This window comes from Ornithodoros turicata, unplaced genomic scaffold (assembly GCF_037126465.1).
Source record: "Ornithodoros turicata isolate Travis unplaced genomic scaffold, ASM3712646v1 Chromosome13, whole genome shotgun sequence".
NCBI classification, from domain to species: Eukaryota; Metazoa; Arthropoda; class Arachnida; order Ixodida; family Argasidae; genus Ornithodoros; species Ornithodoros turicata.
The window spans coordinates 1505776-1529359 of record NW_026999307.1 but is presented as its reverse complement, the minus strand read 5'-3'; the positions used below and the strand labels follow the sequence as shown (position 1 = coordinate 1529359).

The 23584-nt window shown below is 42.1% G+C and overlaps 1 long non-coding RNA gene across 1 annotated transcript in view; it reads left to right on the top strand.

Moving 5' to 3' along the window:
- Nucleotides 1-13707: 13707 nt before the first annotated feature.
- LOC135372184 (uncharacterized) overlaps nt 13708-23584 on the top strand; it is a 352119-nt gene continuing 342242 nt past the window's right edge. Inside the window, exon 1 of the long non-coding RNA XR_010415860.1 lies at nt 13708-13733. This is a non-coding gene — a long non-coding RNA (uncharacterized LOC135372184). The remainder of the gene's footprint in view (nt 13734-23584) is intronic.

The following is a 23584-nucleotide window of genomic DNA, read 5'->3' as shown; positions in this document are numbered from 1 at the left end:
GATGTGATGTGATGATTTGACGGACATTGTCAGAAAAAGCATGGTTTCTCGATATTGAAATTGACTACTACATCTCACAACATGACTGGTGCTTGTGTTCAAGGATATCACACTCACCCCACCCCCTACCCAGGGGCAGATTTAAGAATGGCGGGGGGGTGGCTGTGTTCCCTATGTAAAAACCCATTCTCCTGGATGATGCTTTGCCGCAAATATGTTATATATCCCCCAAGCTCAAGGTATGCTACTGTCGTCGAACCTTCACCAGCTCGCTTGCCTCCGCACCCTTATTTCATCAATGTAGATTACACTTTTTCCATATACACTGCTGAAACATAGCACCATGTAAACACCCACATCTTGTCACTCCAAATTTCATATTTCTTTACGTGCAAGAACCACTGTTTTAAGGTGTACAAATTGCCAGCTATGCTCATTTCGTCATCAAGAAGCGCAGCAAGAGGGACCCTCGCACCATCTCTTCATTTCCCCTTTCAGTGTGAATGCCGTAAATAGTAGAGAAAGAGAAGACAAACAGACAAAGAAACAACGTGGTGACATTGGATGCTATTATGAGTAGCTAATGTGACGCTGAGAGGGCAATTGAAAGTGCTTGGAGCGAGGGTCCTTCTTCCCCACTACTTCCTCATAGAAATGAGAGCGCCTGGCACTTTGTGACCTCAAAACGGTGCTGCTTGCTCTTTTTTGGCTGTTACTAGTGGGGCAGGGAACGTTTTTACGCTGCAGTGCTCAACTTTCTAAGTGGACTGAATCTTTCTCACGGTTACGTCCCTGGAGTTATTAATCTCCCAAATTTCTCAAAAATGATGTGGAAACCGGAGGAGCGCATAGCGAGGCCTACTAGCACGCCCGTCTGCTGTTGGGCAAACAATCCTCTTATTGCTGCCACTGACACCAACAGCAGATATTGCAGCACCACTGTCACTGTGCACGTGCTCCAGATGGTGTGTGACATAGAGGGTGGGTATAACATCGCGTTTTTTCACAGCCACTTCTCCTATGCTTTCAATTAATTTGGCAGTTAAATTATAAGCATGTGACCGCTGTGAGATTTGTAGGACATGGAATGGGTATAAAAGAGGGTTACCAACAATTCTGCTACTTCAGTCTTTCGAGAGAGGCCATAATTAAAAAACTAGTCAATTGCTTTTAGTTAATTATTCAAATTACAATCACAGACTACAAGTTGTCTGCCAGGCCGTATCAAGGGCAACCTGCATGGAGCGAATTTTTGCAACGAATTTCGCGCGGCAGACTGTCACGTGCGTTCCGCCGCCAGTTTATGGTGGTGGTGGTGAAAGGGTTCGCCGTTGTCGGCCTCACAGATGTAGGCAACGTCACGACTGACGCCCTGGGGAATGTGCGTGCTGGGCCGACTTCCAAGGGAACTGTGCAGGGGAAGTTTATGGTGGGCTAGAAATACGGGTGTGCCAATCGGCCTATCCAATGCATGGGGAAGGGGGGGGTCCCTCAAATGAAGGATAGATCGAGTCGTCGCTCGCAGTGAACCATGCGGATTCGCCACGAACTACAAAGGAAAACTAAGTCTCCGCCTGTGCCTCCGTGTAAGCAATAAAACATTTTTGATGTTGAAGCTTTCTTCAGCGGCAACTGTTCCATCTGCTTGCATTTATGGTTGTCAATTAGGGGACAGTACGTCGAAGTCGTCACGTGACAACGGCAGATGGGTGTGCCTAATGGCACACACCTGAACGCTTCGATGTGATAAAACATGCCATGCTGTGGATGTTCGTTCGTCACCTTATCAGTAAAGCGCGTGGGCGTGTAAATGCTTTGATTCCCAAGTTCGGTGAACAAGAAAATAAATAAGGAAAAAAAAACGCTATCTCGTCTACTTCTTGTTTCGTCGGGCTGCCTCAGTTCAAAAGCAAACAAATAAAAAAGCAGTGAAGGCCAGCCGCGGTGATACCTGCAGCTAAACAACTGATAACGAGTGACTCGTGTCCTTGTTTGTCCGTATCGCATCCCAAGCACTGACATTCGCACACCAGCGCTCTTGGGTAAACTGTAGTGGAACATCACGTAACTTAGGAAAATCTGCCAGAGCGCGGCCCTATCGCGGACTTCAGCGTCCCTGGAGCATCCTTCATTTTTGGGTACCTGAAAAACTTGCCGATTGGCACACCCGTATTTCTAGCCCACCAAAGCCAGTTGTTCGCTGATACCACCTCCATGAGGCGAAAAACCAGCGGACGGCGTCGGGAAGTCTTGCCCTGATGTCACTGTTGCCAGAGCACAAAGTGAAGCTTAGTTACATTAGTTCATCGAAAAAATACGCTTAATATCACAAAGCTTGCACCTAAATGTATCAACTTCCCAAAAAACGGTATGTAGTAATGTACCGAGAAGCATATTCTGTACCGCTTAGGGAAAAGGATTTTCTTGGTAAAGGACTCCCAGCCGAAAAAAAAAGGAGATGGTCCAGTTGGAACTTCTAATTGGTTCGAATGGGACCCAACAGGTCCCATGTCAAAACCTCCCAGAATGCGCTCGCTCTCAAACACTGTGCAGCAGTGGCAGTGGTCGTCTGTTATGGTCTTAACGTGGTGCAGCAAGCTTTATGAGCCAACATCTTTGACGTTTTGCTTTTCATTCTTCGTGTTGTTTCCTATTGGGACCGTGCGACAGCTAAAGGGGGCGCGCTGCTCCGTCGCGACAGCGCCGCCAGTGGCGGTCTTGGAAGCATCCGACGTGATACCACGCCGCCCGTTCTATGCATTCTCAAGTGGAACCGTAGCTTGCGTGGCGACTGCCGTAGTTAGAAAGGCTAATTTTCGAAGTGCAAATAATGTGGAACCTTTCTGGGGCGCGAACGTAGTGAATGGAGACAAACTGCACATAAGCAACCACCGTATTTATAATCTATCTAACACTGCGGAAAGAGAACAGTCACTCGTGTTTGTCTGGTCAAAACACCTGTAAGTGATACGTCGAGAGGATGGTTATTTGACACCTCACAAAATCCTGGCTTGCTAGCGAAGGCTATATACATGTATTTCTCCGACTCCAGCCATTTGTAATATCATGTTTTTGACTGAGTCTTATATTCCTTTGCACACACATAGCTTCTTCACTGAAATCATCGTGCGTCCGTTTTATCCATACAAATAAACACGTAAGGTCACAACTTATTGTCAGTAGTAGGGGGTGGTGTCCGGACTCAAACATTGCCAGCAGGGCAGCGCCACTGTCGCGTCCGCGCCGACTTTTTTCGCGAGTTTTTCCTGTGCGCCACGGGACGCGCTCGGGTGGAGGCGCTTACCGGTGGGCGGCGCGTGGACGGAGGGCTGCGTGCGCGCTTACCATCTCACATTTTTCAGGCTGGGCCGACTTCTTTTGACAGTTTTCAGCCTTGGCCAACTTCGTTCGCGTATTTTTTTCAGCGCCCGGCGGGCGGCGCTCGAATGAAGGGCTGTCCGTGCGCGTATCGGCGAGGGGAGGGCGGCGTGCGCGATTACCCGCTCACATTTTTCATCCTGGGCCGACTTCTTTCGTCGTTTTTCAATCTATGCCGAATTCGATCGCAATTTTTTTTCCAGCTACAACAGGTGTGCAGTAGACTGTTTACATGCAAAGGATAGCCATACACAAAAGTACAAGTGAAAATATATTTATTAAAGTCATTAGTGTCAGGAATTATGTTATGACTTTATCTGAAGGAGAAAAACCCAGCCAAAAACTGAAGCAGAAGAAACACAATACAATACATGTAACAAAGATTATACTTATTAGAGGTATGATGCAATAGCATTGAAGGGGTATCACACATCATACACAATATTTTTTATTAGGGGTGATCACGCGTTTTCAATTAAGCAGAAGCAGTAGCACATTTAATCAAAGAAGATATTTTTAATCAATACGATTACAATCAAATTAAAAGTTTTATTATAAAAAGTCTAACATGACCACCATAGCAGAGTTTTAATTACAAAGTTCTGACAGATGTACGTAACTTCATGCGCAACAGCTAATATTCCATTATGATACATTTAATCAAAGAATATATTTTAATCAATATGATTACAATCAAAATTAATAGTTTTATTATAAAAAGTCTAACATTATTATACGTGACCACCATAGTGGAGCTCTAATTACATGTGCCGATAGATGTATGTGAACAGCAGAGAACCTGGAAGGCCATGGGACACGAACACAAGAGGAAATAAAATCTATAACACTACATTGGTTAATCAAACAACACAGGAAGAGAATAATCTATCATTTTAACTATCATAAAATCATCCTCGTGACTTCCCCATACAATTTTCATTCTAAGAGACACTACAAACCTTAGTTTGTTTTATGAATTCAACACAGAAAATATGTTAAAAAATGAACTTCAACACATAGCACGCTCCTAGCCAACAATCAGCTCTAATAATATCTGCCCTGATTTGTTGAAGACGGGAGGCATACACCTGACAGTTATGATCATTTTCGAGTGCAATAGGGAAGATTATTCCAACATTACACAATTAATCATTTTCTTATTAAGTAAACAGCATAGGCATGCGGAAATAATGAGAAACACAATCAACAGCTAATAGAGAACCAAAACCTATCACATAAACAACACACAGATGCAGGAAAATAAATTAAAAAAGAATCTATCAAAACGATAAACATGCACGGACGAATAGCTGAGAAACACTTTGAACGGCACATGATGAATAATTTACTACAGCACAGAGCTAACGCTGAATAGCAGAGAAACACTCTAAACGGCGCATCTGCCAACGTGAAAACAACAGACAGGAAAATATTACTGAAACAAGATCAACAGCTAATAGAGAGCCAAAATCCAACACGTAAACAAGAGGTACACAAAGGATAAATAGTTGAAGAACAATCTAACAAAACAAGAAACATGCATGGATGAATAACAGAGAAACACTCTAAACGGTGCATCTACCAACGGTAAACAACAGACAGGAAAATAATTGAAAAAGAATCAATCAAAACGATAAACATGCACGGATGAATAGCAGAGAAACGATTTGAACGATGCATCTGCCAACATGTAAACAACACACAGGAAAATAATAGCGAAACAAACTATCAAACATTACAACTTGAAATTGAAATAATATATCTTTTGAACTATCATAAAATCAACCTTGCGAGCTAACAATATACAATTTTCATCCTACTCAGGCACTATAAATATTACCTTGACAGAGCTATCCAAACACGCAGCACAGCTATGCTTTACACAATACAACCAGACTCGAGACCCGGTGGGGTCACTCTCTTCCTCTATGCAGCCCGGTGGGGTCACTCTCTCCATCTATACAGCCCAAACCGAACGTCCTTTGTCAATCAGTGGGGTGGGGAAATCCTCTCTCTTTTTCACATTCTTTCCTCCAAAAGGAGATATTCTTAGGACTGGTGTACAGAGACGAATTTTTTATTGATTGCAAATAGACATTGGAATTATTCGATTCTCAAGAACACAATAAGAATTCTATCAAAAAAACAATAGCACGCCAAAAATCTAAGAATAGACTTTTATGTCAGTGCAAACTGGTTTTAGAGAAACATTATCTAAGCAAACGAGAAAATATTATCGGCGCAAACAATACCAAACGAGAAACGATGCATTTTAATGTATTTCAAATCTGACACAACTATTATGCATACATTATTCTCAACTCATAAAATTTCAATCGAGTGAATATCAGAAGCAAAAAGAGAAAGTCAAATTTATTCAATGATAGAAACAATACTCCTTCGAAAACGAGAATCAAATTTAATTACATCGTTTTATGACAACTTTGCAACAGTAATTTCTACACACAGAAGCCGCAAACAACTCATCTGAAATGCAAATTAATGTGAAAGTTTGCTACAGTGAAAATCAACGCACACAGCTCAAAAATACATTCCAATCTAGTAGAATATTTTTTATTAATATCAATCGAGTGATCACCTGAAACAAAGTCAAAGCAGTAATTAATTTAGGCAAACATTTTCCTAACCACGCGCTCAAACACAACACAGAAACACGTCTTTTTCATTCAGGACCCACTAGTGGATTCGAAGTGAGAGGGGGAAACGGCAGGGTCACTTTCTCCCTCTATACAGCGCAAAGCAAAGAATCTTTTGTCAATCTATTAAGTAGGGAAACCCTCTCTCTTTTTCACATTCTTTCTTCCAAAAGAAAAATATTCTTAGGTCTGGTGTACAGAGGCAAAATTTTTTATTGATTGCAAATAGACATTGGAATTATTCGATTCTCAAGAACACAATAAGAATTCTATAAAAAAAAACAATAGCACACAAAAATCTAAGAATAGACTTTTATGTAAGTGCAAACTGGTTTTAGAGAAACATTATCTAAGCAAACGAGAAATATTATCGGCGCAAACAATACCAAACGAGAAATGATGCATTTTAATGTATTTCAAATCTGACACAACTATTATGCATACATTATTCTCAACTCACAAAATATCAATCGAGTGATCATCTGAAGCAAAGAGAGAAAGTTAAGTTTACTAAGTGATAGAAACAATACTCATTCGAAAACGAGAATCAGATTTAATTACATCTTTTTATGATAACTTTGCAATAGTAATTCCTACATGCAGGAGCCACAAACAACTCATCGGAAATGCAAAATTATTGTGTTTGCTATAGCGGAAATCAACGCACACAAATTAAAAATACTTTCCCAACTAGTAGAATATTTTTATTATTATCAGTCGAGTGATCATCTGAAACAAAGTCAAAAAAGCAGTAATTAATTTAGGTAAACATTTTTTCGTAACCACGCAGCGCAAATATACATCACAGAAACATGTCTTTTCCATTCAGGGCCCACTAGTGGAAACGAAGTGAGAGAGGGAAGCTGAGTTCCCGTGCACTTTCGTTAAGGTTACGCCCGCAGGGAGTAGGGGAATCCAAAACAATGGTCTTGGTATACAATGTATAGTTGAACGCCATAAACCGACTCCAGCAAGTCAAGTTAGGGAAGGAGGGGCTCTAGCGCTGTCTTGTACGTAGAATCATTGAAAGCACACATTTTTTTCATTAACATCACATCTTTTTTTGCAAATTGACTTTCATAATTCTAACGTCAGGTGGAACATTCTAAACGCGATAATAAATTTTTAATAAATAAAATTAGCATCGATATGCTTTTAATTAAGTGTAGACGTGCACTTGAAAACAGAAGAGACAATTGCTATACATTGAAGAGATGGACGGATTTTGTACTCGTTACCATACGTCATGGGAGGACCTGAGAAAAAGTTGCTTCGAAAAGGAGGAGCCGCGAAACGAATCATTTATCGCTGCATTTAAATACGTCCTAGACATGGTCGTATTCGGAGATATGGTGCAAATTATGGAATTCAAGATGCGAGAACTTGTATGCCGAATCTACAATAGTTATAAAAATATTTGCACGTCAACATCGGAAGGACCACTTGGATTGATGGTGGAGTTTTTGAGGTTTGCTAACGAAGAATTGAAATACACTAGACCAAACGTAATTGTAATCATTGCAATGGGCATTGCATTAATCAAGAAAGCAATCAGATCAGATTATCATATACAAGCAGTCTATATCGCACAATTCATTACGGATTTGTTGAAATTACACCTAACGGTTGAAATGGAAAGTACATGAAAAATCTTATCACGTGGTATATTCCACCCTAGAACTTCTACACATTTATTTTATTCTACCAGTCAAGGATGTCGAATGAACAGAAGTTCAATATTGTCGTGCAAGGTCTGATGTATCATCACTTATTGAAACTCAACAAACATATCCATTGTGATGGGCCACCGGACGATTTTCATCTAATACTCTCTCGTACGCCATTCAAGAATCCTCGTACAAAGAAGGGAAACATCAATAAGAGACTGTGCAAGTTCATCGCAACAAAGTGCAAGTTGTTGAAGCAATACAAACACGGCGACAACATATCACCCGCGTTAATCAACGCTGGATTCATACGCCCAATAATCAGAATAAACTACTTGATGTCTTTGGAATTTATCCACCAAGACAACAAATGGAAACTTCAAAGTTTGGAATAGAATTGTAATTTATCGAAATAACCAAGTGTATAATTGAAATAATAATTGTATTCTTTGTCATCATTGTAATGTATTCTACACATCGCAACGAAAACAGCTTTTGATTAGATTGAAGATTGCTAAGGAGACACTATGTACAAAGATCTTCGCATGGAATCAGCGTTGACAATCAAAGAGATTTTACACGGTCAAACTCTATACAACACCGACATCCGAAGGAAAGAATTGCAGAAGAATCGCTAATAGAAATTTAGAGGCATGTTACATCAATCTTTGTTTACAAAGAGGAACATTAATATTTTGCGAAAGCTTATTTTACGAATTAAATTACACAGTGTATATATTTTCTCAGACGATTGGACAGTTGAGAATACTATATTGAAAGGAATCTATTATCAAATGACGCGCAGTCTACAATTCTAATCATCATAACATGCGGCACGCAATTGCTATAAGATTTTGGGAGAATCGAATCACACAACAGTCATCAGGAATGTTTAACCAATGAAGATGAGCACTATGCATAAGATACGTAATTATAATAAGTAAATATTCCTTTTGCAAACTTAACCAAAGCAGCACACATAAACGCAGCCCCCAATTCACAGAATGTACCCGAGGTTCTTCCTTAGCCATACTGAAAAACTATGAGTCTGTTCGCTATGTCACGGCATATGAGACACTACAAATGGGAAGGGCATACTTTAATTTTAGAAGATTTTAGCTCATAATGAAACAAAACACAAACTTCAACATCAAAGGTTATTGTTTAAATTTTCAAAGTCAAAACTGCACACTCTTTCTTACAATTTTTTATTATATAGATTAAAAAGCTATCTATATAGTCACACATTGTATACAAGATATTTGTTTGTACATTAATTGCTAAAATTTATCAGATCACATTCCGGAGCAGTGGTGACTGTCAGTAAGTATTTAATTAAAGCTGCTGCTGCAATTTACGAACTGAGTTGTAGAAAGTGTAATTTCACAGCTTTAGCTGGCTCACTTTGATACGCGATGGTTTTAAGAACTCTTAAACGATGACAAAGAATTTAATCGAATGTATTGATATTTTCTATATACTCTATAACGTAATGTGAATTCTCCATGACACGGATAGTAAAAGTTACGAATATTTTTCGAACGAAATTTACTTAAAACTCGAAGAAATGGTCATCCGAGTCGTCGATGCCGCTTCCGAAGAAAGCAACACGCTCGCGTGGGGTGCCGCGTTAACGCGTCGGGCGCCGAATCGCGTTCGGTTTCGGAAGGGTGCCTGGGAAACGCCGCCCGGCGTGTTGCCGAAACGCATTCGACGACTCGGATGACCATTTCTTGGCCCACCACACTTGATATGTTTGTTGAGTTTCAATAAGTGATGATACATCAGACCTTGCACGACAATATTGAACTTCTGTTCATTCGACATCCTAGACTGGTAGAATAAAATAAATGCGTATAAGTTCTAGGGTGGAATATACCACGTGATAAGATTCTTTATGTACTTTCCATTTCAACCGTTAGGTGTAATTTCAACAAATCCGTAATGAATTGTGCGATATAGACTGCTTGTATATGATAATTTGATCTGATTGCTTTCTTGATTAATGCAGTGCCCATTGCAATGATTACAATTACGTTTGGTCTAGTGTATTTCAATTCTTCGTTAGCAAACCTCAAAAACTTTCCCATCAATCCAAGTGGTCCTTCCGATGTTGACGTGCAAATATTTTTATAACTATTGTAGATTCGGCATACAAGTTCTCGCATCTTGAATTCCATAATTTGCACCATATCTCCGAATACGACCATGTCTAGGACGTATTGAAATGCAGCGATAAATGATTCGTTTCGCGGCTCCTCCTTTTCGAAGCAACTTTTTCTCAGGTCCTCCCATGACGTATGGTAACGAGTACAAAATCCGTCCATCTCTTCAATGTATAGCAATTGTCTCTTCTGTTTTCAAATGCACGTCTACACTTAATTAAAAGCATATCGATGCTAATTTTATTTATTAACAATTTATTATCGCGTTTAAAATGTTCCACGTGACGTTAGAATTATGAAAGTCAATTTGCAAAAAAAGATGTGATGTGTAATGAAAAAATGTGTGTTTTCAATGATTCTATGTACAAGACAGCGCTAGTGCCCCTCCTTCCCTAACTTGACTTGCTGGATTCGGTTTATGGCGTTCAACTATACATTGTATACCAAGACCATTGTTTTGGATTCCCCTACTCCCTGCGGGAGTAACCTTAACGAAAGTGTACGGGAACTCAGCTTCCCTCTCTCACTTCGTTTCCACTAGTGGGCCCTGAATGGAAAAGACATGTTTCTGTGATGTATATTTGCGCTGCGTGGTTACGAAAAAATGTTTACCTAAATTAATTACTGCTTTTTTGACTTTGTTTCAGATGATCACTCGACTGATATTAATAAAAATATTCTACTAGTTGGGAATGTATTTTTAATTTGTGTGCGTTGATTTCCGCTATAGCAAACACAATAATTTGCATTTCCGATGAGTTGTTTGTGGCTTCTGGATGTAGGAATTACTATTGTTACTATGTATTGTTTCTATCACTTAGTAAACTTAACTTTCTCTCTTTGCTTCAGATGATCACTCGATTGATATTTTGTGAGTTGACCTCTTCACAGATTGACAACAGATTCTTTGCTTTGGACTGTATAGAGGGAGAGAGTGACCCCGCCGTTTCCCCCTCTCACTTCGAATCCACTAGTGGGTCCTGAATGAAAAAGACGTGTTTCTGTGTTGTATTTGCGCGCGTGGTTAGGAAAATGTTTGCCTAAATTAATTACTGCTTTGACTTTGTTTCAGGTGATCACTCGATTGATATTAATAAAAAATATTCTACTAGATTGGAATGTATTTTTGAGCTGTGTGCGTTGATTTTCACTGTAGCAAACTTTCACATTAATTTGCATTTCAGATGAGTTGTTTGCAGCTTCTGTGTGTAGAAATTACTGTTGCAAAGTTGTCATAAAACGATGTAATTAAATTTGATTCTCGTTTTCGAATGAGTATTGTTTCTATCATTGAATAAATTTGACTTTCTCTTTTTGCTTCAGATATTCACTCGATCGATATTTTATGAGTTGAGAATAATGTATGCATAATAATTGTGTCAGATTTGAAATACATTAAAATGCATCGTTTCTCGTTTGGTATTGTTTGTGCCGATAATATTTTCTCGTTTGCTTAGATAATGTTTCTCTAAAACCAGTTTGCACTGACATAAAAGTCTATTCTTAGATTTTTGGCGTGCTATTGTTTTTTTGATAGAATTCTTATTGTGTTCTTGAGAATCGAATAATTCCAATGTCTATTTGCAATCAATAAAAAATTCGTCTCTGTACACCAGTCCTAAGAATATCTCCTTTTGGAGGAAAGAATGTGAAAAAGAGAGAGGATTTCCCCACCCCACTGATTGACAAAGGACGTTCGGTTTGGGCTGTATAGATGGAGAGAGTGACCCCACCGGGCTGCACAGAGGAAGAGAGTGACCCCACCGGGCTGCATAGAGGAAGAGAGTGACCCCACCGGGTCTCAAGTCTGGTTGTATTGTGTAAAGCATAGCTGTGCTGCGTGTTTGGATAGCTCTGTCAAGGTAATGTTTATAGTGCCTGAGTAGGATGAAAATTCTATAGTGTTAGCTCGCAACGTTCATTTTATGATAGTTCAAAAGATATATTATTTCAATTTCAAATTGTAATGTTTGATAGTTTGTTTCGCTATTATTTTCCTGTGTGTTGTTTACATGTTGGCAGATGCATCGTTGAAATCGTTTCTCTGCTATTCATCCGTGCATGTTTATCGTTTTGATTGATTCTTTTTCAATTATCTTCCTGTCTGTTGTTTACCGTTGGTAGATGCACCGTTTAGAGTGTTTCTCTGTTATTCATCCGTGCATGTTTCTTGTTTTGTTAGATTGTTTTGATTTGATTTGATTGTAAGTTTAATGCCGCAGCGACAACTGAGATCATAGTGCGCCATATACGACGATGATACATGAATGGGTTATGTTAAGAGCATAGTGATTTAATTAAAAGGACAGTTGTGTAACTACACTTCTGTGTAAATTGGAAGGTAAAACTGGTGAACTAAAACTTCACAACTGGTTGATTACATTCACCTCTCTAAAAAAATTTAAAACATTTTCAAAGGGAACGAGAGCCTCATCACCCAGCAAAAGTGATGGGTGAAGAGGCAAATAGTGGTCATAAAAGAAAGGGAAACACTGCTTACGATGTTTCTCAAACAAAGGGCAAGTGATGAGCAGGTGTAAAACGGAAAGGTCAGCTCCGCACCTTGTGCACACGGGTGCTTCCTCTCCCCGTAAAAGATGTGCATGAGTGAGAAAGGTGTGCCCTAGCCTCAGTCGACTCCATAGGACCTCATGATGTCGCTTTGGAAAAAGTTGAACACATGCGCCAACATGAGGTTTGACTGTATGAAGTTTGTTGTGTGTTTGTGTTGCCCAGAAACCCTGCCATTTCTTGTTGATGTCTTTCTTGAGTTGCAGCATCAGGTCACTAGACGGAATTTCAAAAGGTGTGATATCATTTCCTTGGGCAGCTGCAGCTGCACGATCAGCTTTCTCATTTCCGCGAATGCCGACGTGGCTTGGCACCCAGCATAGCCTCAAGCTGTACCCTTTTCCTTGTATGAGACTCATTAGGTACCGTGCCCGCCTGACCAGTAGGTTCTTGTGTGTTGCAAGACTACTGATTGCACGCAGAGAGCTGAGGGAGTCTGAGTATATCACTGACGTCACAAAGTGTTCCTGAAGAATGTGATTGAGTGCTACAATAATCGCGTACATCTCACCACTAAAGATCGATAAAACAGTACTTAAATTGTGTGACTTTGTGCATGTGCCAGATATCATGGCGCATGACACCCCAACGCTGGATTTCGATGCATCCGTGTAAATCTCAACATGATCACCAAAGCTTTCTTTCAGGTCTTCAAATTCATGCATGATTTCTGCTGCAGGGGTTTCCTGTTTGTTGTACTTTAGAAGAGTTACATCACACGCAACGGGTTGTTGCCAAGGGGGAACCATCTTGCTACAGTCTACTGAAGGTAAGGTAAAACAGGTGAAAGCATAGTTCTCAACATTATGTTGGAGTCGCATGCTGAACGGGGCTACCGCATGGGGCTTGTTCTCAAAAAGCTGCTTAAAGGGACTCTGACCAGAAGTTCGACAAATATTTCGTTTGCATCTATTACGAAGGTATAATATGCCTCCAAGCCACACGCGAAATATTTTGGCTGTGCGCGGAGCCAAAGTTTGCCAAACAGGGAGCTGAAAACCGGCTTCGCTTTTCCCCCTCAACTCGCGCAATCGGGGCCGAAATCTAGCCTCTTTGCAGTGGACATCCGCCAATTTCCGTGTGCGTGACGAAGTCACGAGGGCCACGTTTCATTGGGCGCCCGGACCGGAAGTTCTGTTGTTAGTGAGTCTGTGAGAGCGCCGGCATCCGTCCGGAAAGCGATCTTCAATATGGACGTCGAAGGCAGAAATGCGGAGACTTCGAGCCCGGAACTTGTTTCTGACCTTTCTGCGATCGAGACATCGAGAAGAAAATTCTGCGTGCTGAACAGCTCGGTAGGCTTTCGAAACGTCGCCGATGCCGCGAATGCGAGACGAAGTGAGAGCTCTACGAACATCAGTTACAGATGAAGCAAACAGCATGAGTCGCCTGTCTTCAGGTAAGCGATGAGCTTTTTAACGCACACTGTGATCGAACATGTAAACGTTCGCAGAAATTTCGTGTTCTGATATCTAATGCGCACTTGCTGTTCATGGTGCCGGTGTGGCTGGTGTGTCATAATGCCGAAGGAGATCGAATGCTTGTGCTGCAAGGAGCTCGAAAACACTGCCGAATGACTGCAGTATGAGTGCATTACAACCCACAAAGATTTCCAACTTCTATTCTTCAATATGACTGTCCTGAAGGTCGCATATTGAACTCCGTGGGCACGCGAACCTATGAGCGACTGTATTCACAAGTAAGTCACATGTGTCCTTGTCGAACGATGTTAAAATTTGGGCGCCCAAAACTGGTTTGGTCCTGCAATAGAGTCGTTAAAAACTCCAGTACAGTGCGCAGCACATAAAAAGGCTATACAGTACACGACTCTGAACTGGAGAAAACCAATATAGGCAATTTTGTAATTGTCAGTGTGCTGTGTCCTGAGTCACGTTTTTATGTATTGCCCTGTGCATAAGGTTTTAGCGTAGGTTTTTAGCGATATTGAGTGTTCTTGATTGTCGATTCAGTGAAAAGTAAAACAATTTTGGGTTCTAAAAGAACACAGCATGTGTAGTAATGTACAAGGTGTGGGCAGGTAAACTGCAGTTACTCTCAGGTACATGTAGAAATGACAATGCACACACACTGTACTGTAACCGGTTACCTATTTGCCTAAACTATATTTTATGTACATCTGTGTAGACGATGCAGATACACTGCGTATCGCCAGTTTGCAAGGTGAGTATGGCACAAGCTTGGAAAAAACAAGATCATGGTCATCCCAGCCTGTGCAGTGAAGAGGGTCTGGCAAGCCTTTCCCACAGAAAATGCCACAGGCTTCAAGTACCCAAGATCCTAACTGGGGGTACCTCTTCGCACAGCTCGTCTATCACATTTAAAATAATTCAGCATCTGTATTTAGGATGATCTATAGCTCTCAGGATGATGCATGGTTCATGAGTTCAACATGTTGTGTTGAAACACAACACTAGTCCTTTTTAATGAGTCTTGCGGAATGATAGATGAGCACTCCTTTCGTGACATTGTGTACCATTGCTACAGTGAACAATTTCTTGAGCAAGACTGATGAACGAACAAAAAATAGAGTCTTGTCTTCCAAATATGTATGTTCCTTGTAACTTCCGTATTTGTTAAGTGACCCATGTTGATGTCCCCCCTCATGTAATGCCTGCAATGGCCTTTGAGATATATTCATAAATAAATAAATATCAAAACCGGAAAAACATGTAACATGTATCCTCTCTTTGTGTGAATGATACATAGACATTCTCAGAAGATTTGTACATAGTCACACTTTGCCTCATTTTGCATAAAGCCTAGTTCCACCTCTTATATCATCTCCGCATCTTCAATCTCCAAAGCAGTACAAGGCTAAAGTAATCAGTTACTACATAAAAAGAAGGAGGGGAGGAAAACAAATGCTGGCACATCTAAAATTCGAAGAAACCCTGGTACTTTCACGGGGCTACTCACGGCTCAGTGCTGGATCAGATCCCGATGGAAAACAGCTTTTCTGAGCCTCAGTGATAGATTCCCTTGATTGCACTGACTGTGAGGCACATCTCATTGGCTTGGTGGCAAGTGGGCTTGCGTCTGATAGTAAGATTTGGAAGAAAGGGAGCAAGGAACATCTCTCTACGGTCTTAAGAAGGATATCAACGTTACCTGTCAAGGTACAGCATTTCATGTTGCTTTCAGTAAGTACAACACTCCTCATAGCAGTTACCATTCGTGTTGGGAAAGCATGCTGAAGTTAGCTCAGGCAGTGCATCCAGAACTGTGAATCGGGTTCATAGAGAGCACCTGGTGAGAGGGACAGCAACAGTGTCCAGTAAAGACTCTCCAGGAATTTTGTGCAGGTTTGGGGGTCACACCTTTTAATAGTGTTGATGGAAAGCAGGGTGTGTGAAACACTGACTTCTGGTAGATGAATTCTTGTTATTTATAACCAGGTACCCATGTTCTAGTAATCTAGAAAAAGCCTTGGCTCTCTTGGAGGAAATTGCTAATGAATCTGAGTGTCTTTTGTGGAAACAGGTCGTAACTGCCTTTCTATCCACCCTTCTTAGTTGCCCTAGCAAAAGCAAATATGTAATGCTGTGCACCATATCTGATGCTAGCACACTAATTGCTTTGAGTGTTCTCAGGCTTCTGAAATGGAGCTACCTCGTACATACGCTGTGCCATGTCGGCAAGAACATAAATCAGACTGCCTTTACTTTTTAAATTGGCCCTTCAGTGCTTCATGTGACTGCAAGAATGGCACCCCCAAAACAATAGGCAACAAGAATGATTTCTGCAATGTATTGAGCTTTGTAAAACAACAACTTTATTTGAAAATATATTTCAAAAGCCGGGTGACAACCTCATAATGTAGCATCCTTTACTGCAAACACCGCTCAACACAACGAATAAAAGCAGAGCGTAAACGTTTTGTCGCCATATCCGGGTGGCATCATCAGTACAACAGAGGCCAAAGATGAGCACATCAGCCTATCTAAGAGGGAATCTTACACATCCGATAGGGGGCCACGGAATGTATTACAGGCTGAAGCATCACGCCTGATAAAGCAGGATTCTAAGAACTTTCTAGGGCCCCATCGCTAGTCATGAGCAAAGGTTACTGCACCATCAAAATATATGTCCCTTAGGACAGCAGTGGTAGACTGATTCGGTCCTGTTTAGTTAAGCTAAGCATTAGTAGCCCTGGCAACTGGCTCTTTTAGTCTTGTCCCACGTCTTTTGTCTATCTCGCCAATGTAGGTTGCATCACATTCTATGCACTCAACTTGATATGCACAGTCAAAATGCCTGATGGGCACAGTGCCCTCCAAATAGCGTATGAAATACAGTGGATGAAAGGAATGCGGACCACCGATTTGACTCCTTTGATGTTGTTTTTGATTGTTCTCTGTTGGAGGGATGATGCCACCTGGATAGGCAATTAAACGTTTACTCTCTTTATTCTTAATTGTTGTGTTAAGCCAGTGTTCTGAGTAAAGCATTTTACATTATGAACTTTGTTTGAATGATGATTAGTGGCGAGCTCCATACCCTGGGCCACTACTCTAACAATAGCTTGTGGTAGTGTGGCGAAATGGAATAACGAGCCTTGTAGACAATTTACTTGGCAATATATTTATTTATCTCTCATAGGTTGAAGAACCCAGTGTGGTGTTACATAACGGAGGGGCACGTAATCATACAAGACCGATCACCAAAAGGCCTTGCTTTTGACTAGATTAAAATGTGAAGCGATTGTAACATAACAAATGCTGCATGGTGGCGATATGATAGGTTCTCCTCACGAGTTGTCGCCACGGTTACGGTTAGTTGAGAAACTGCATATCCAGGTAGCAGGATCAAATTTTAATTAGGCTACTTTGGCCAACACGCGAGCATAGAGCACAGTGTCAAAAGCCATTACAAAATAAAAAGAATACTACATCTACGTGGACCCAGAAATCAAGACAGTTTGAAATGCTGTGAACGAGAATTCCACTACGTTAGTTTTGCCTGAATACCCTTTTCTAAAGCCATGCTGGAATTTAAAAAAAGAAATCGACAGACTCAGCTTGGTTGACAACGTGGTAGTACATGATGTGCTCCATTAGTTTACAAGGAACCCTAAAAAGTGGAGCTGGTTAATAGATAGAAGGAGCATAGTTGTCACCTCTTCTGAAGACAGGAATAAGCTTGAGACCTATGTCCTCGACTCGCACACATACTAAGAACCTTTGACACAGATTAACGTATCTTCATTCCAGCTCTTTCACTTTCAGATGTTCATCTCTGTTGAGTGGTCTGTCATTCTTGTAATACAGATTCGAATTGAAATGCAGGTGCATAAGGGATGCTCTGAAAGAAAAGTGTTTGGTTTTAGTCCTCTTAATGTTTCTGAAAACGAAAACAAACTTCACGGTGACTATTCTTCTGAAATGAGCAATTCCAGGATGACAGCAAAAAATATATCTTGCCATATCATTATATCCACCTGGCACTTCAATTGAATACTGGCAGTTGAAGATGACGATGATTCAATTTAATGACGCATAAGCAACTCAGGCTATAGTGCGCCAAAACCATGGTAAAACTGTGACTTGTTAAGTATCAGACGATTATACTAAAATAATATACTCTGTTGGTTGGTAAATTGAGATATAGACAAAAACATGATATGATAAAAATAAGCAATTGAAGAAAAGGCAATTGTTGGCTTTGTGTGACTGATGTCGAGTTTGCCACACTACGTGTTGAATAATAATGTACGCTGATACGCTGTAGCATATATAGTACAATCATACACACGCTCAATATGTGGTGGATATGTGAAACCAATATACACATACTTACATTTCAAACTTTCTTGAAAAAGGCAGTCCAAGTCTGTCGGATTTGCCAGACTATATACAAAGCCAGTAAGCACAGTGTGGAATGACTGATTCATCTTTCGAAGGCAGAGGTGCAGCTACCACGACGCTTCGCCATCTCAATGCTTCGGAGCGGCATAGCCTAGTAAGAAGCCATCAGAAGGACCTCATAACGATAACTTGGTCGAAAAAGTGGAGGGTTCTGTGGGATATGTAAGAAAGCATACGCGTTACACAACAGCTACGAGAATGATCGACTGCACCTGCATGGTTTTCAGTACGTAGACTTGGAACTGAAAAATAAATGTGCTAACCTTGTTGATACTACTTTTCCGTCAGGACCACACGAGAGCACATTTGGTTTTTTTAGTTGAAGGTATCATCAGGTCCCCATGCTCCTTTGAGATGCAGCAGACAGAAGTTCGCTGAGGCGAGTGACTGCCGTTGCGGTTCGTCGCTTCGCAGCAGATCAAGAACAGTACACCGCAACGATAGGTGAAACGTTCAGAATATGGTGACCAACTCCAACACCAACCCAATGACCCGAACAAAGAGGATGAACCGGGAGTCACACAAGTTCGCAGTTCGCAAGCTCGGCATACGGCATCCATTACAGCTGACCGGATACGGAAGCATATATCGAACTCCGTGTACAGATTGAAAAGAAAATCGTAGAAACTGTTGCAGGTGATAAATGTAGGGTATATTTTTCTTTTTGAGGCTCTGTAACAAAAACATATTAACGTAGAAATGTTATTTCATGAAGGAAATTGACAGATATTGCGTGACCACGTGACGCGTTTGAGCCAATTGTGGGTGTTGCGAGTGGCCCCCGTGTTTACGTCATCTTGATGGTGGGCCGGGGTGGATATTCTATATAAACGTATGTTTTCTCGGTTTGACGCTAGGCGTGCTGCACTCGGATGAAGTCGAATGTTTAAAATTCGAGTTTAGAGAAACCGTGGGGTTTTAATGCGTGAATTTTCGCATGGAGAGTCCTTGTTGGGTGCTTTATCGACTACAAGTACGAAAGAGCTCCCACAGTTTCTGGTCAGAGTCCCTTTAAAGCGAGTTCCTTTTATGCAGGCCAAAGCAGGATGTTGAGAGTGCCCCCTAATTCTCACGCTATATGAAGCTCCAAGATAAAAACAGCGTGTTTCCAGAGACCACTCGTTTGACTGTACGTAAAGAGACTGGACTGGAGTGGTTCTGAAAGCCCCAAGCACTAGCCTTAACCCGAGGTGGTGCACAGCGTCTAGAGCCTTCAAGACGGATGGGCGTGCCGATCCGTAAACGAAACACCCGTAATCTAACTTGGCACGAACAGTGCTGCTATATATACGGTGAAGGGTTTGACGGTCTGCACCCCATGATCTGTGGGATACAATTTTAAGTATGTTCAGAGACTTTAAGCATTTTGCTTTCAAGTTCTTCACGTGGGAAGAGAAGGTTAGCTTTTTATCAAAGTTAACGCCAAGAAATTTATGCTCGTCCTGAACAGTGATATCCTGACCATTCATTTTAAGTTCTGGCTCAGCAAAGAGGCCCCTGCGTCGTGAAAAAGGTACACAAACAGTCTTGCTGGGTGAAAATCTAAATCCATTTTCGCATGCCCATTTGCACAGCTTGTTAACGGCAAGTTGTAGCTGACGCTCACAGACAGAAAGACTGGAAGAAGAGCAAGATATCTGCAAGTCATCTACATAAAGTGAATATGAAATGGATGGAGGTAGGACACGGACAAGAGAGTTCACTTTGATTATGAATAGGGTGACACTGAGAACAGCTCCTTGGGGAACACCATTCTCTTGTGTGAATGCTTGAGAGATTGTAGTGCCTAACTGAACCCTGAATGTCCGTCCTTCAAGAAAATTGGCGATACAGCGAAACAGACGACCACGAATTCCTAGAACATGCAAGTCTCTAAGTATGCCATACCGCCACGCTGTGTCGTAAGCCTTTTCTAGATCGAAAAACAATGACACACAGTGTTGTCTCCTGATAAAGGCTTCTCTTATTGTGGTTTCCAGCCTCAACAGGTGATCTGATGTTGATCGTGCAGCCCTAAAGCCACACTGATACCTGTCTAAGCACTGATTTTCTTCGAGGAAGTACATAAGACGACCATTTACCATCCGCTCAAATGTTTTACCCAGGCAACTGGTCAGTGCGATTGGCCTGTAACTCGATGGATCCGATTCATCTTTTCCTGGCTTTAGGAGAGGGATGATGGTTGCCATTTTCCACTGGGAAGGAAGCTGACCTTCTCGCCAGACTAGATTAAAGAAGTCAAGAAGACTGGATAGAGAGTCGCGTGGCAAGTGCACTAGCATTGAATAGGTGATTCTGTCTGGTCCTGGTGCTGTGTTTTTTAGAGCAGACAAGGCCCTCAACAGTTCTGTCATTGTAAATGGCTTGTTATAAGCACACCTGTCGCCTGATCTACAAGGGATGTGCTGCTTCTCAGCACGTTCTTTAAGCTTTAAGGAGTCACTACTGTAGTGGGACGAGCTCGACACGTTGCAAAAATGCTCGCCAAGGACATTAGCTTGCTCGTCCGCACTCTGACAGACTGCCCCATTCACTTGAAGCAAAGGGATAGAAAAACTAGTATAGTCACCTTTAATTTTCTTAAGCCTGTCCCATACTACTTTAGATGGGGTGTTTGTGTTTAAAGATGACACAAAAGTGCTCCAAGACTGTTTTTTGGCTTGTCGCCGTGTCCAACGTGCCCTAGCACGAGCTCTTTTGAAAAGAAGGAGGTTTGTCCCAGTGGGGTACCTCCTAAAGATACCCCACGCTCTGTTCTGTGCTTTGCGTGCCTTTGCGCATTCATCTGTCCACCAGGGTTTGGGACGCCTGGGAAGACGGCCAGATGTCTGGGGAATGGACTGCTCAGCAGCGTGTACGATTATGCTGGTAATAGTGTTATTTGCCTCTTCAACAGACATGCGTTCAAAGGACGAAGGCGCAAGACTGGCCTCAGTTTGGAACAAGTTCCAGTCTGCCTCGGAATGTTTCCATCGTGGTGGTCGTGTCATCAGCGAGTTTGTGTGACCACGGAATTTTATAACCACCGGGAAGTGATCACTTCCACGCGGGTTTTGTTCAACTGTCCAGTCAAGAGAATGAAAGAGAGAGGGACTGCACAGTGAAATATCTAAGCAAGAAAAACTTTGAGTCGAAGAATGTACATATGTGGGTAAGCCTGTGTTCAGTAGACAAATAGGCCTTGAAAAGAGCACCCTCTCCAGCATTTTTCCTCGCCTATCCACTCTTGCACTACCCCACAAGGGGTTGTGTGCATTCAGGTCACCAAGGATCATAAATGGCTGAGGAAGTTGATCAATTAAGTTCTCCAAAGCTCTCTGTTCTAGTACAACTGATGGTGACAGGTAGAGCGAACATATTGTGAGGACCCTGTCGAGGCATACTTGAACTGCTACTGCCTCGAGGTCCGTAACAAGTGGAACATGTTTTGTGGGTATTGAATGTGGTAAAACCACAGCCACACCTCCAGATGCACGTGTACTGTCTGCACGATCCTTCCTGACAATGGTGTGTCTGCGAAAAGGATTTAGGTTGTGTTCATGTAGGTATGTTTCCTGTAAACAAATACACACTGCCCTGTATTTCTCTAAAAGATCATGCACGTCGTCAATGTTTGGGAAAAGGCCCCGGCAGTTCCACTGAAGGATAACTTGTCCCATATTTAAGATGCTGAGCAACAGAAGAAGAGAGTGTATCTGCATTGTCTGTGTGTATGTTCAGGGGGGCTGTACTCTTGGGGGTGGTTGCTTTGCCTTTTCCTTCGAGTTACATCCCCTTCCTCTGCCAGTTCTACGTTGTCTTTGTTCTTTCATTTCAGAAGAACTGTTGGGGAGGCTCGACGTTGACTTCTGCGACGAGCAGTCATCGTCGTCAACCTCCATACTCAGATTCGTAGTTTGAGATGAGTCCCTTGGGACACCGTCCCAAACTGAGGGGGCACCGACAACCTCCTTCGAGGCCGTCGCGGCCTGTTGGTGACTGGCTACAGAAGCAGCCGGAGCCACTGGAGAAGAACTCTCCACTGGCTTCTCTTTTGTTTGGGGAGTGTGGGGTAGAGGCTCAGAAGTCTGAGTCTCTACGGATTTTGTCAGTGGCACCACTCCCCTGCGCGCCACTGCGGCATAACCGCCCTTGTTTGCAAATTCATACTGTGTCTTCGCGTCTTTGTACGAAATGTCTTGTGTTACTTTTATTCTAAGTATGTCCTTTTCTTCCTTCCATCGAGGGCAGGATCGAGAGTAGGCGGGGTGGTTGCCCTTGCAGTTTGCACAGTGGAGCTCCTTTTGACAGGCTTCAACAACATGGTCTTGCTCGGTACCGGCGCACTTTGGGCAAGTGGTCTTCCCACGGCAAGCCTGTGATCCGTGCCCAAAACGCTGGCATTTGAAGCAGCGTCGTGGGTTTGGAACAAACGGTTGGACGTGGCAGTTGATATATCCTGCCTTTACGGTGGAAGGAAGTCTGTGTAGCTGAAAAGAAAGGACTACATGCTTGGTTGGGATTTCCCTATCATCACGACGCATGACAATTCGCCTGGCTGCTGTTACACCCTCATCTTTAAGCCCTTCTTGGATCTCAGTGTCAGAACAGTCAAGGAGTTGTTCTCAGATATTACCCCTTTCAAAACATTCAGAGTCCGGTGTTTCGTAACACTGACTCCCACGTCTCCAATTCTGCTGAGAGAAAGGAGTGCCAAGCTTTGCTGTCTATTGCTGACTTCGATTTGTAAGTCTCCTGTTGGAAACTTTTTAACATTGTATGTTTTCCCAATGATCTTTTCTAGTTCCTTTGCTATTAGGAAAGGAGATATCTTAGACAGTGGCTTTGTTCCATCCTCTGCATGCAGAACAAGGAACTTTGCATACCAAGGTTCAGAGGAGAAAAATTGAAGTGAGTGCTGTTGATGTGCCTCGGTGCGGTGCCTCTTGGGGCCCCGATCATGTTTTTTGGGTTGTGTTGAGTCCATAAAAGAAAGTGGGTGCTTCAGTGCAGGTGGCGTGTCGGCCACCACCGACCCCAACAACGGGAACGTGCTCTGCACGTTAACACTTCCCCTGCACTATACCCTAGTGCAGCTTCTGGAGAGGGAAAGACTGCGCAAGGTTGACCCTTGACGCCAAAGAAGGTGAAAAGAGGAAAAGGAGAGAAGGGAAGGAGACCAAGGAAGAGAAAGTAATGAAAACGAAGATGGCGACTAGCTGAATAATCCTGGCCGGGTCTTCCAGGACCACCCGACTATGGGAAGCAGGGGCCAAAGCGGT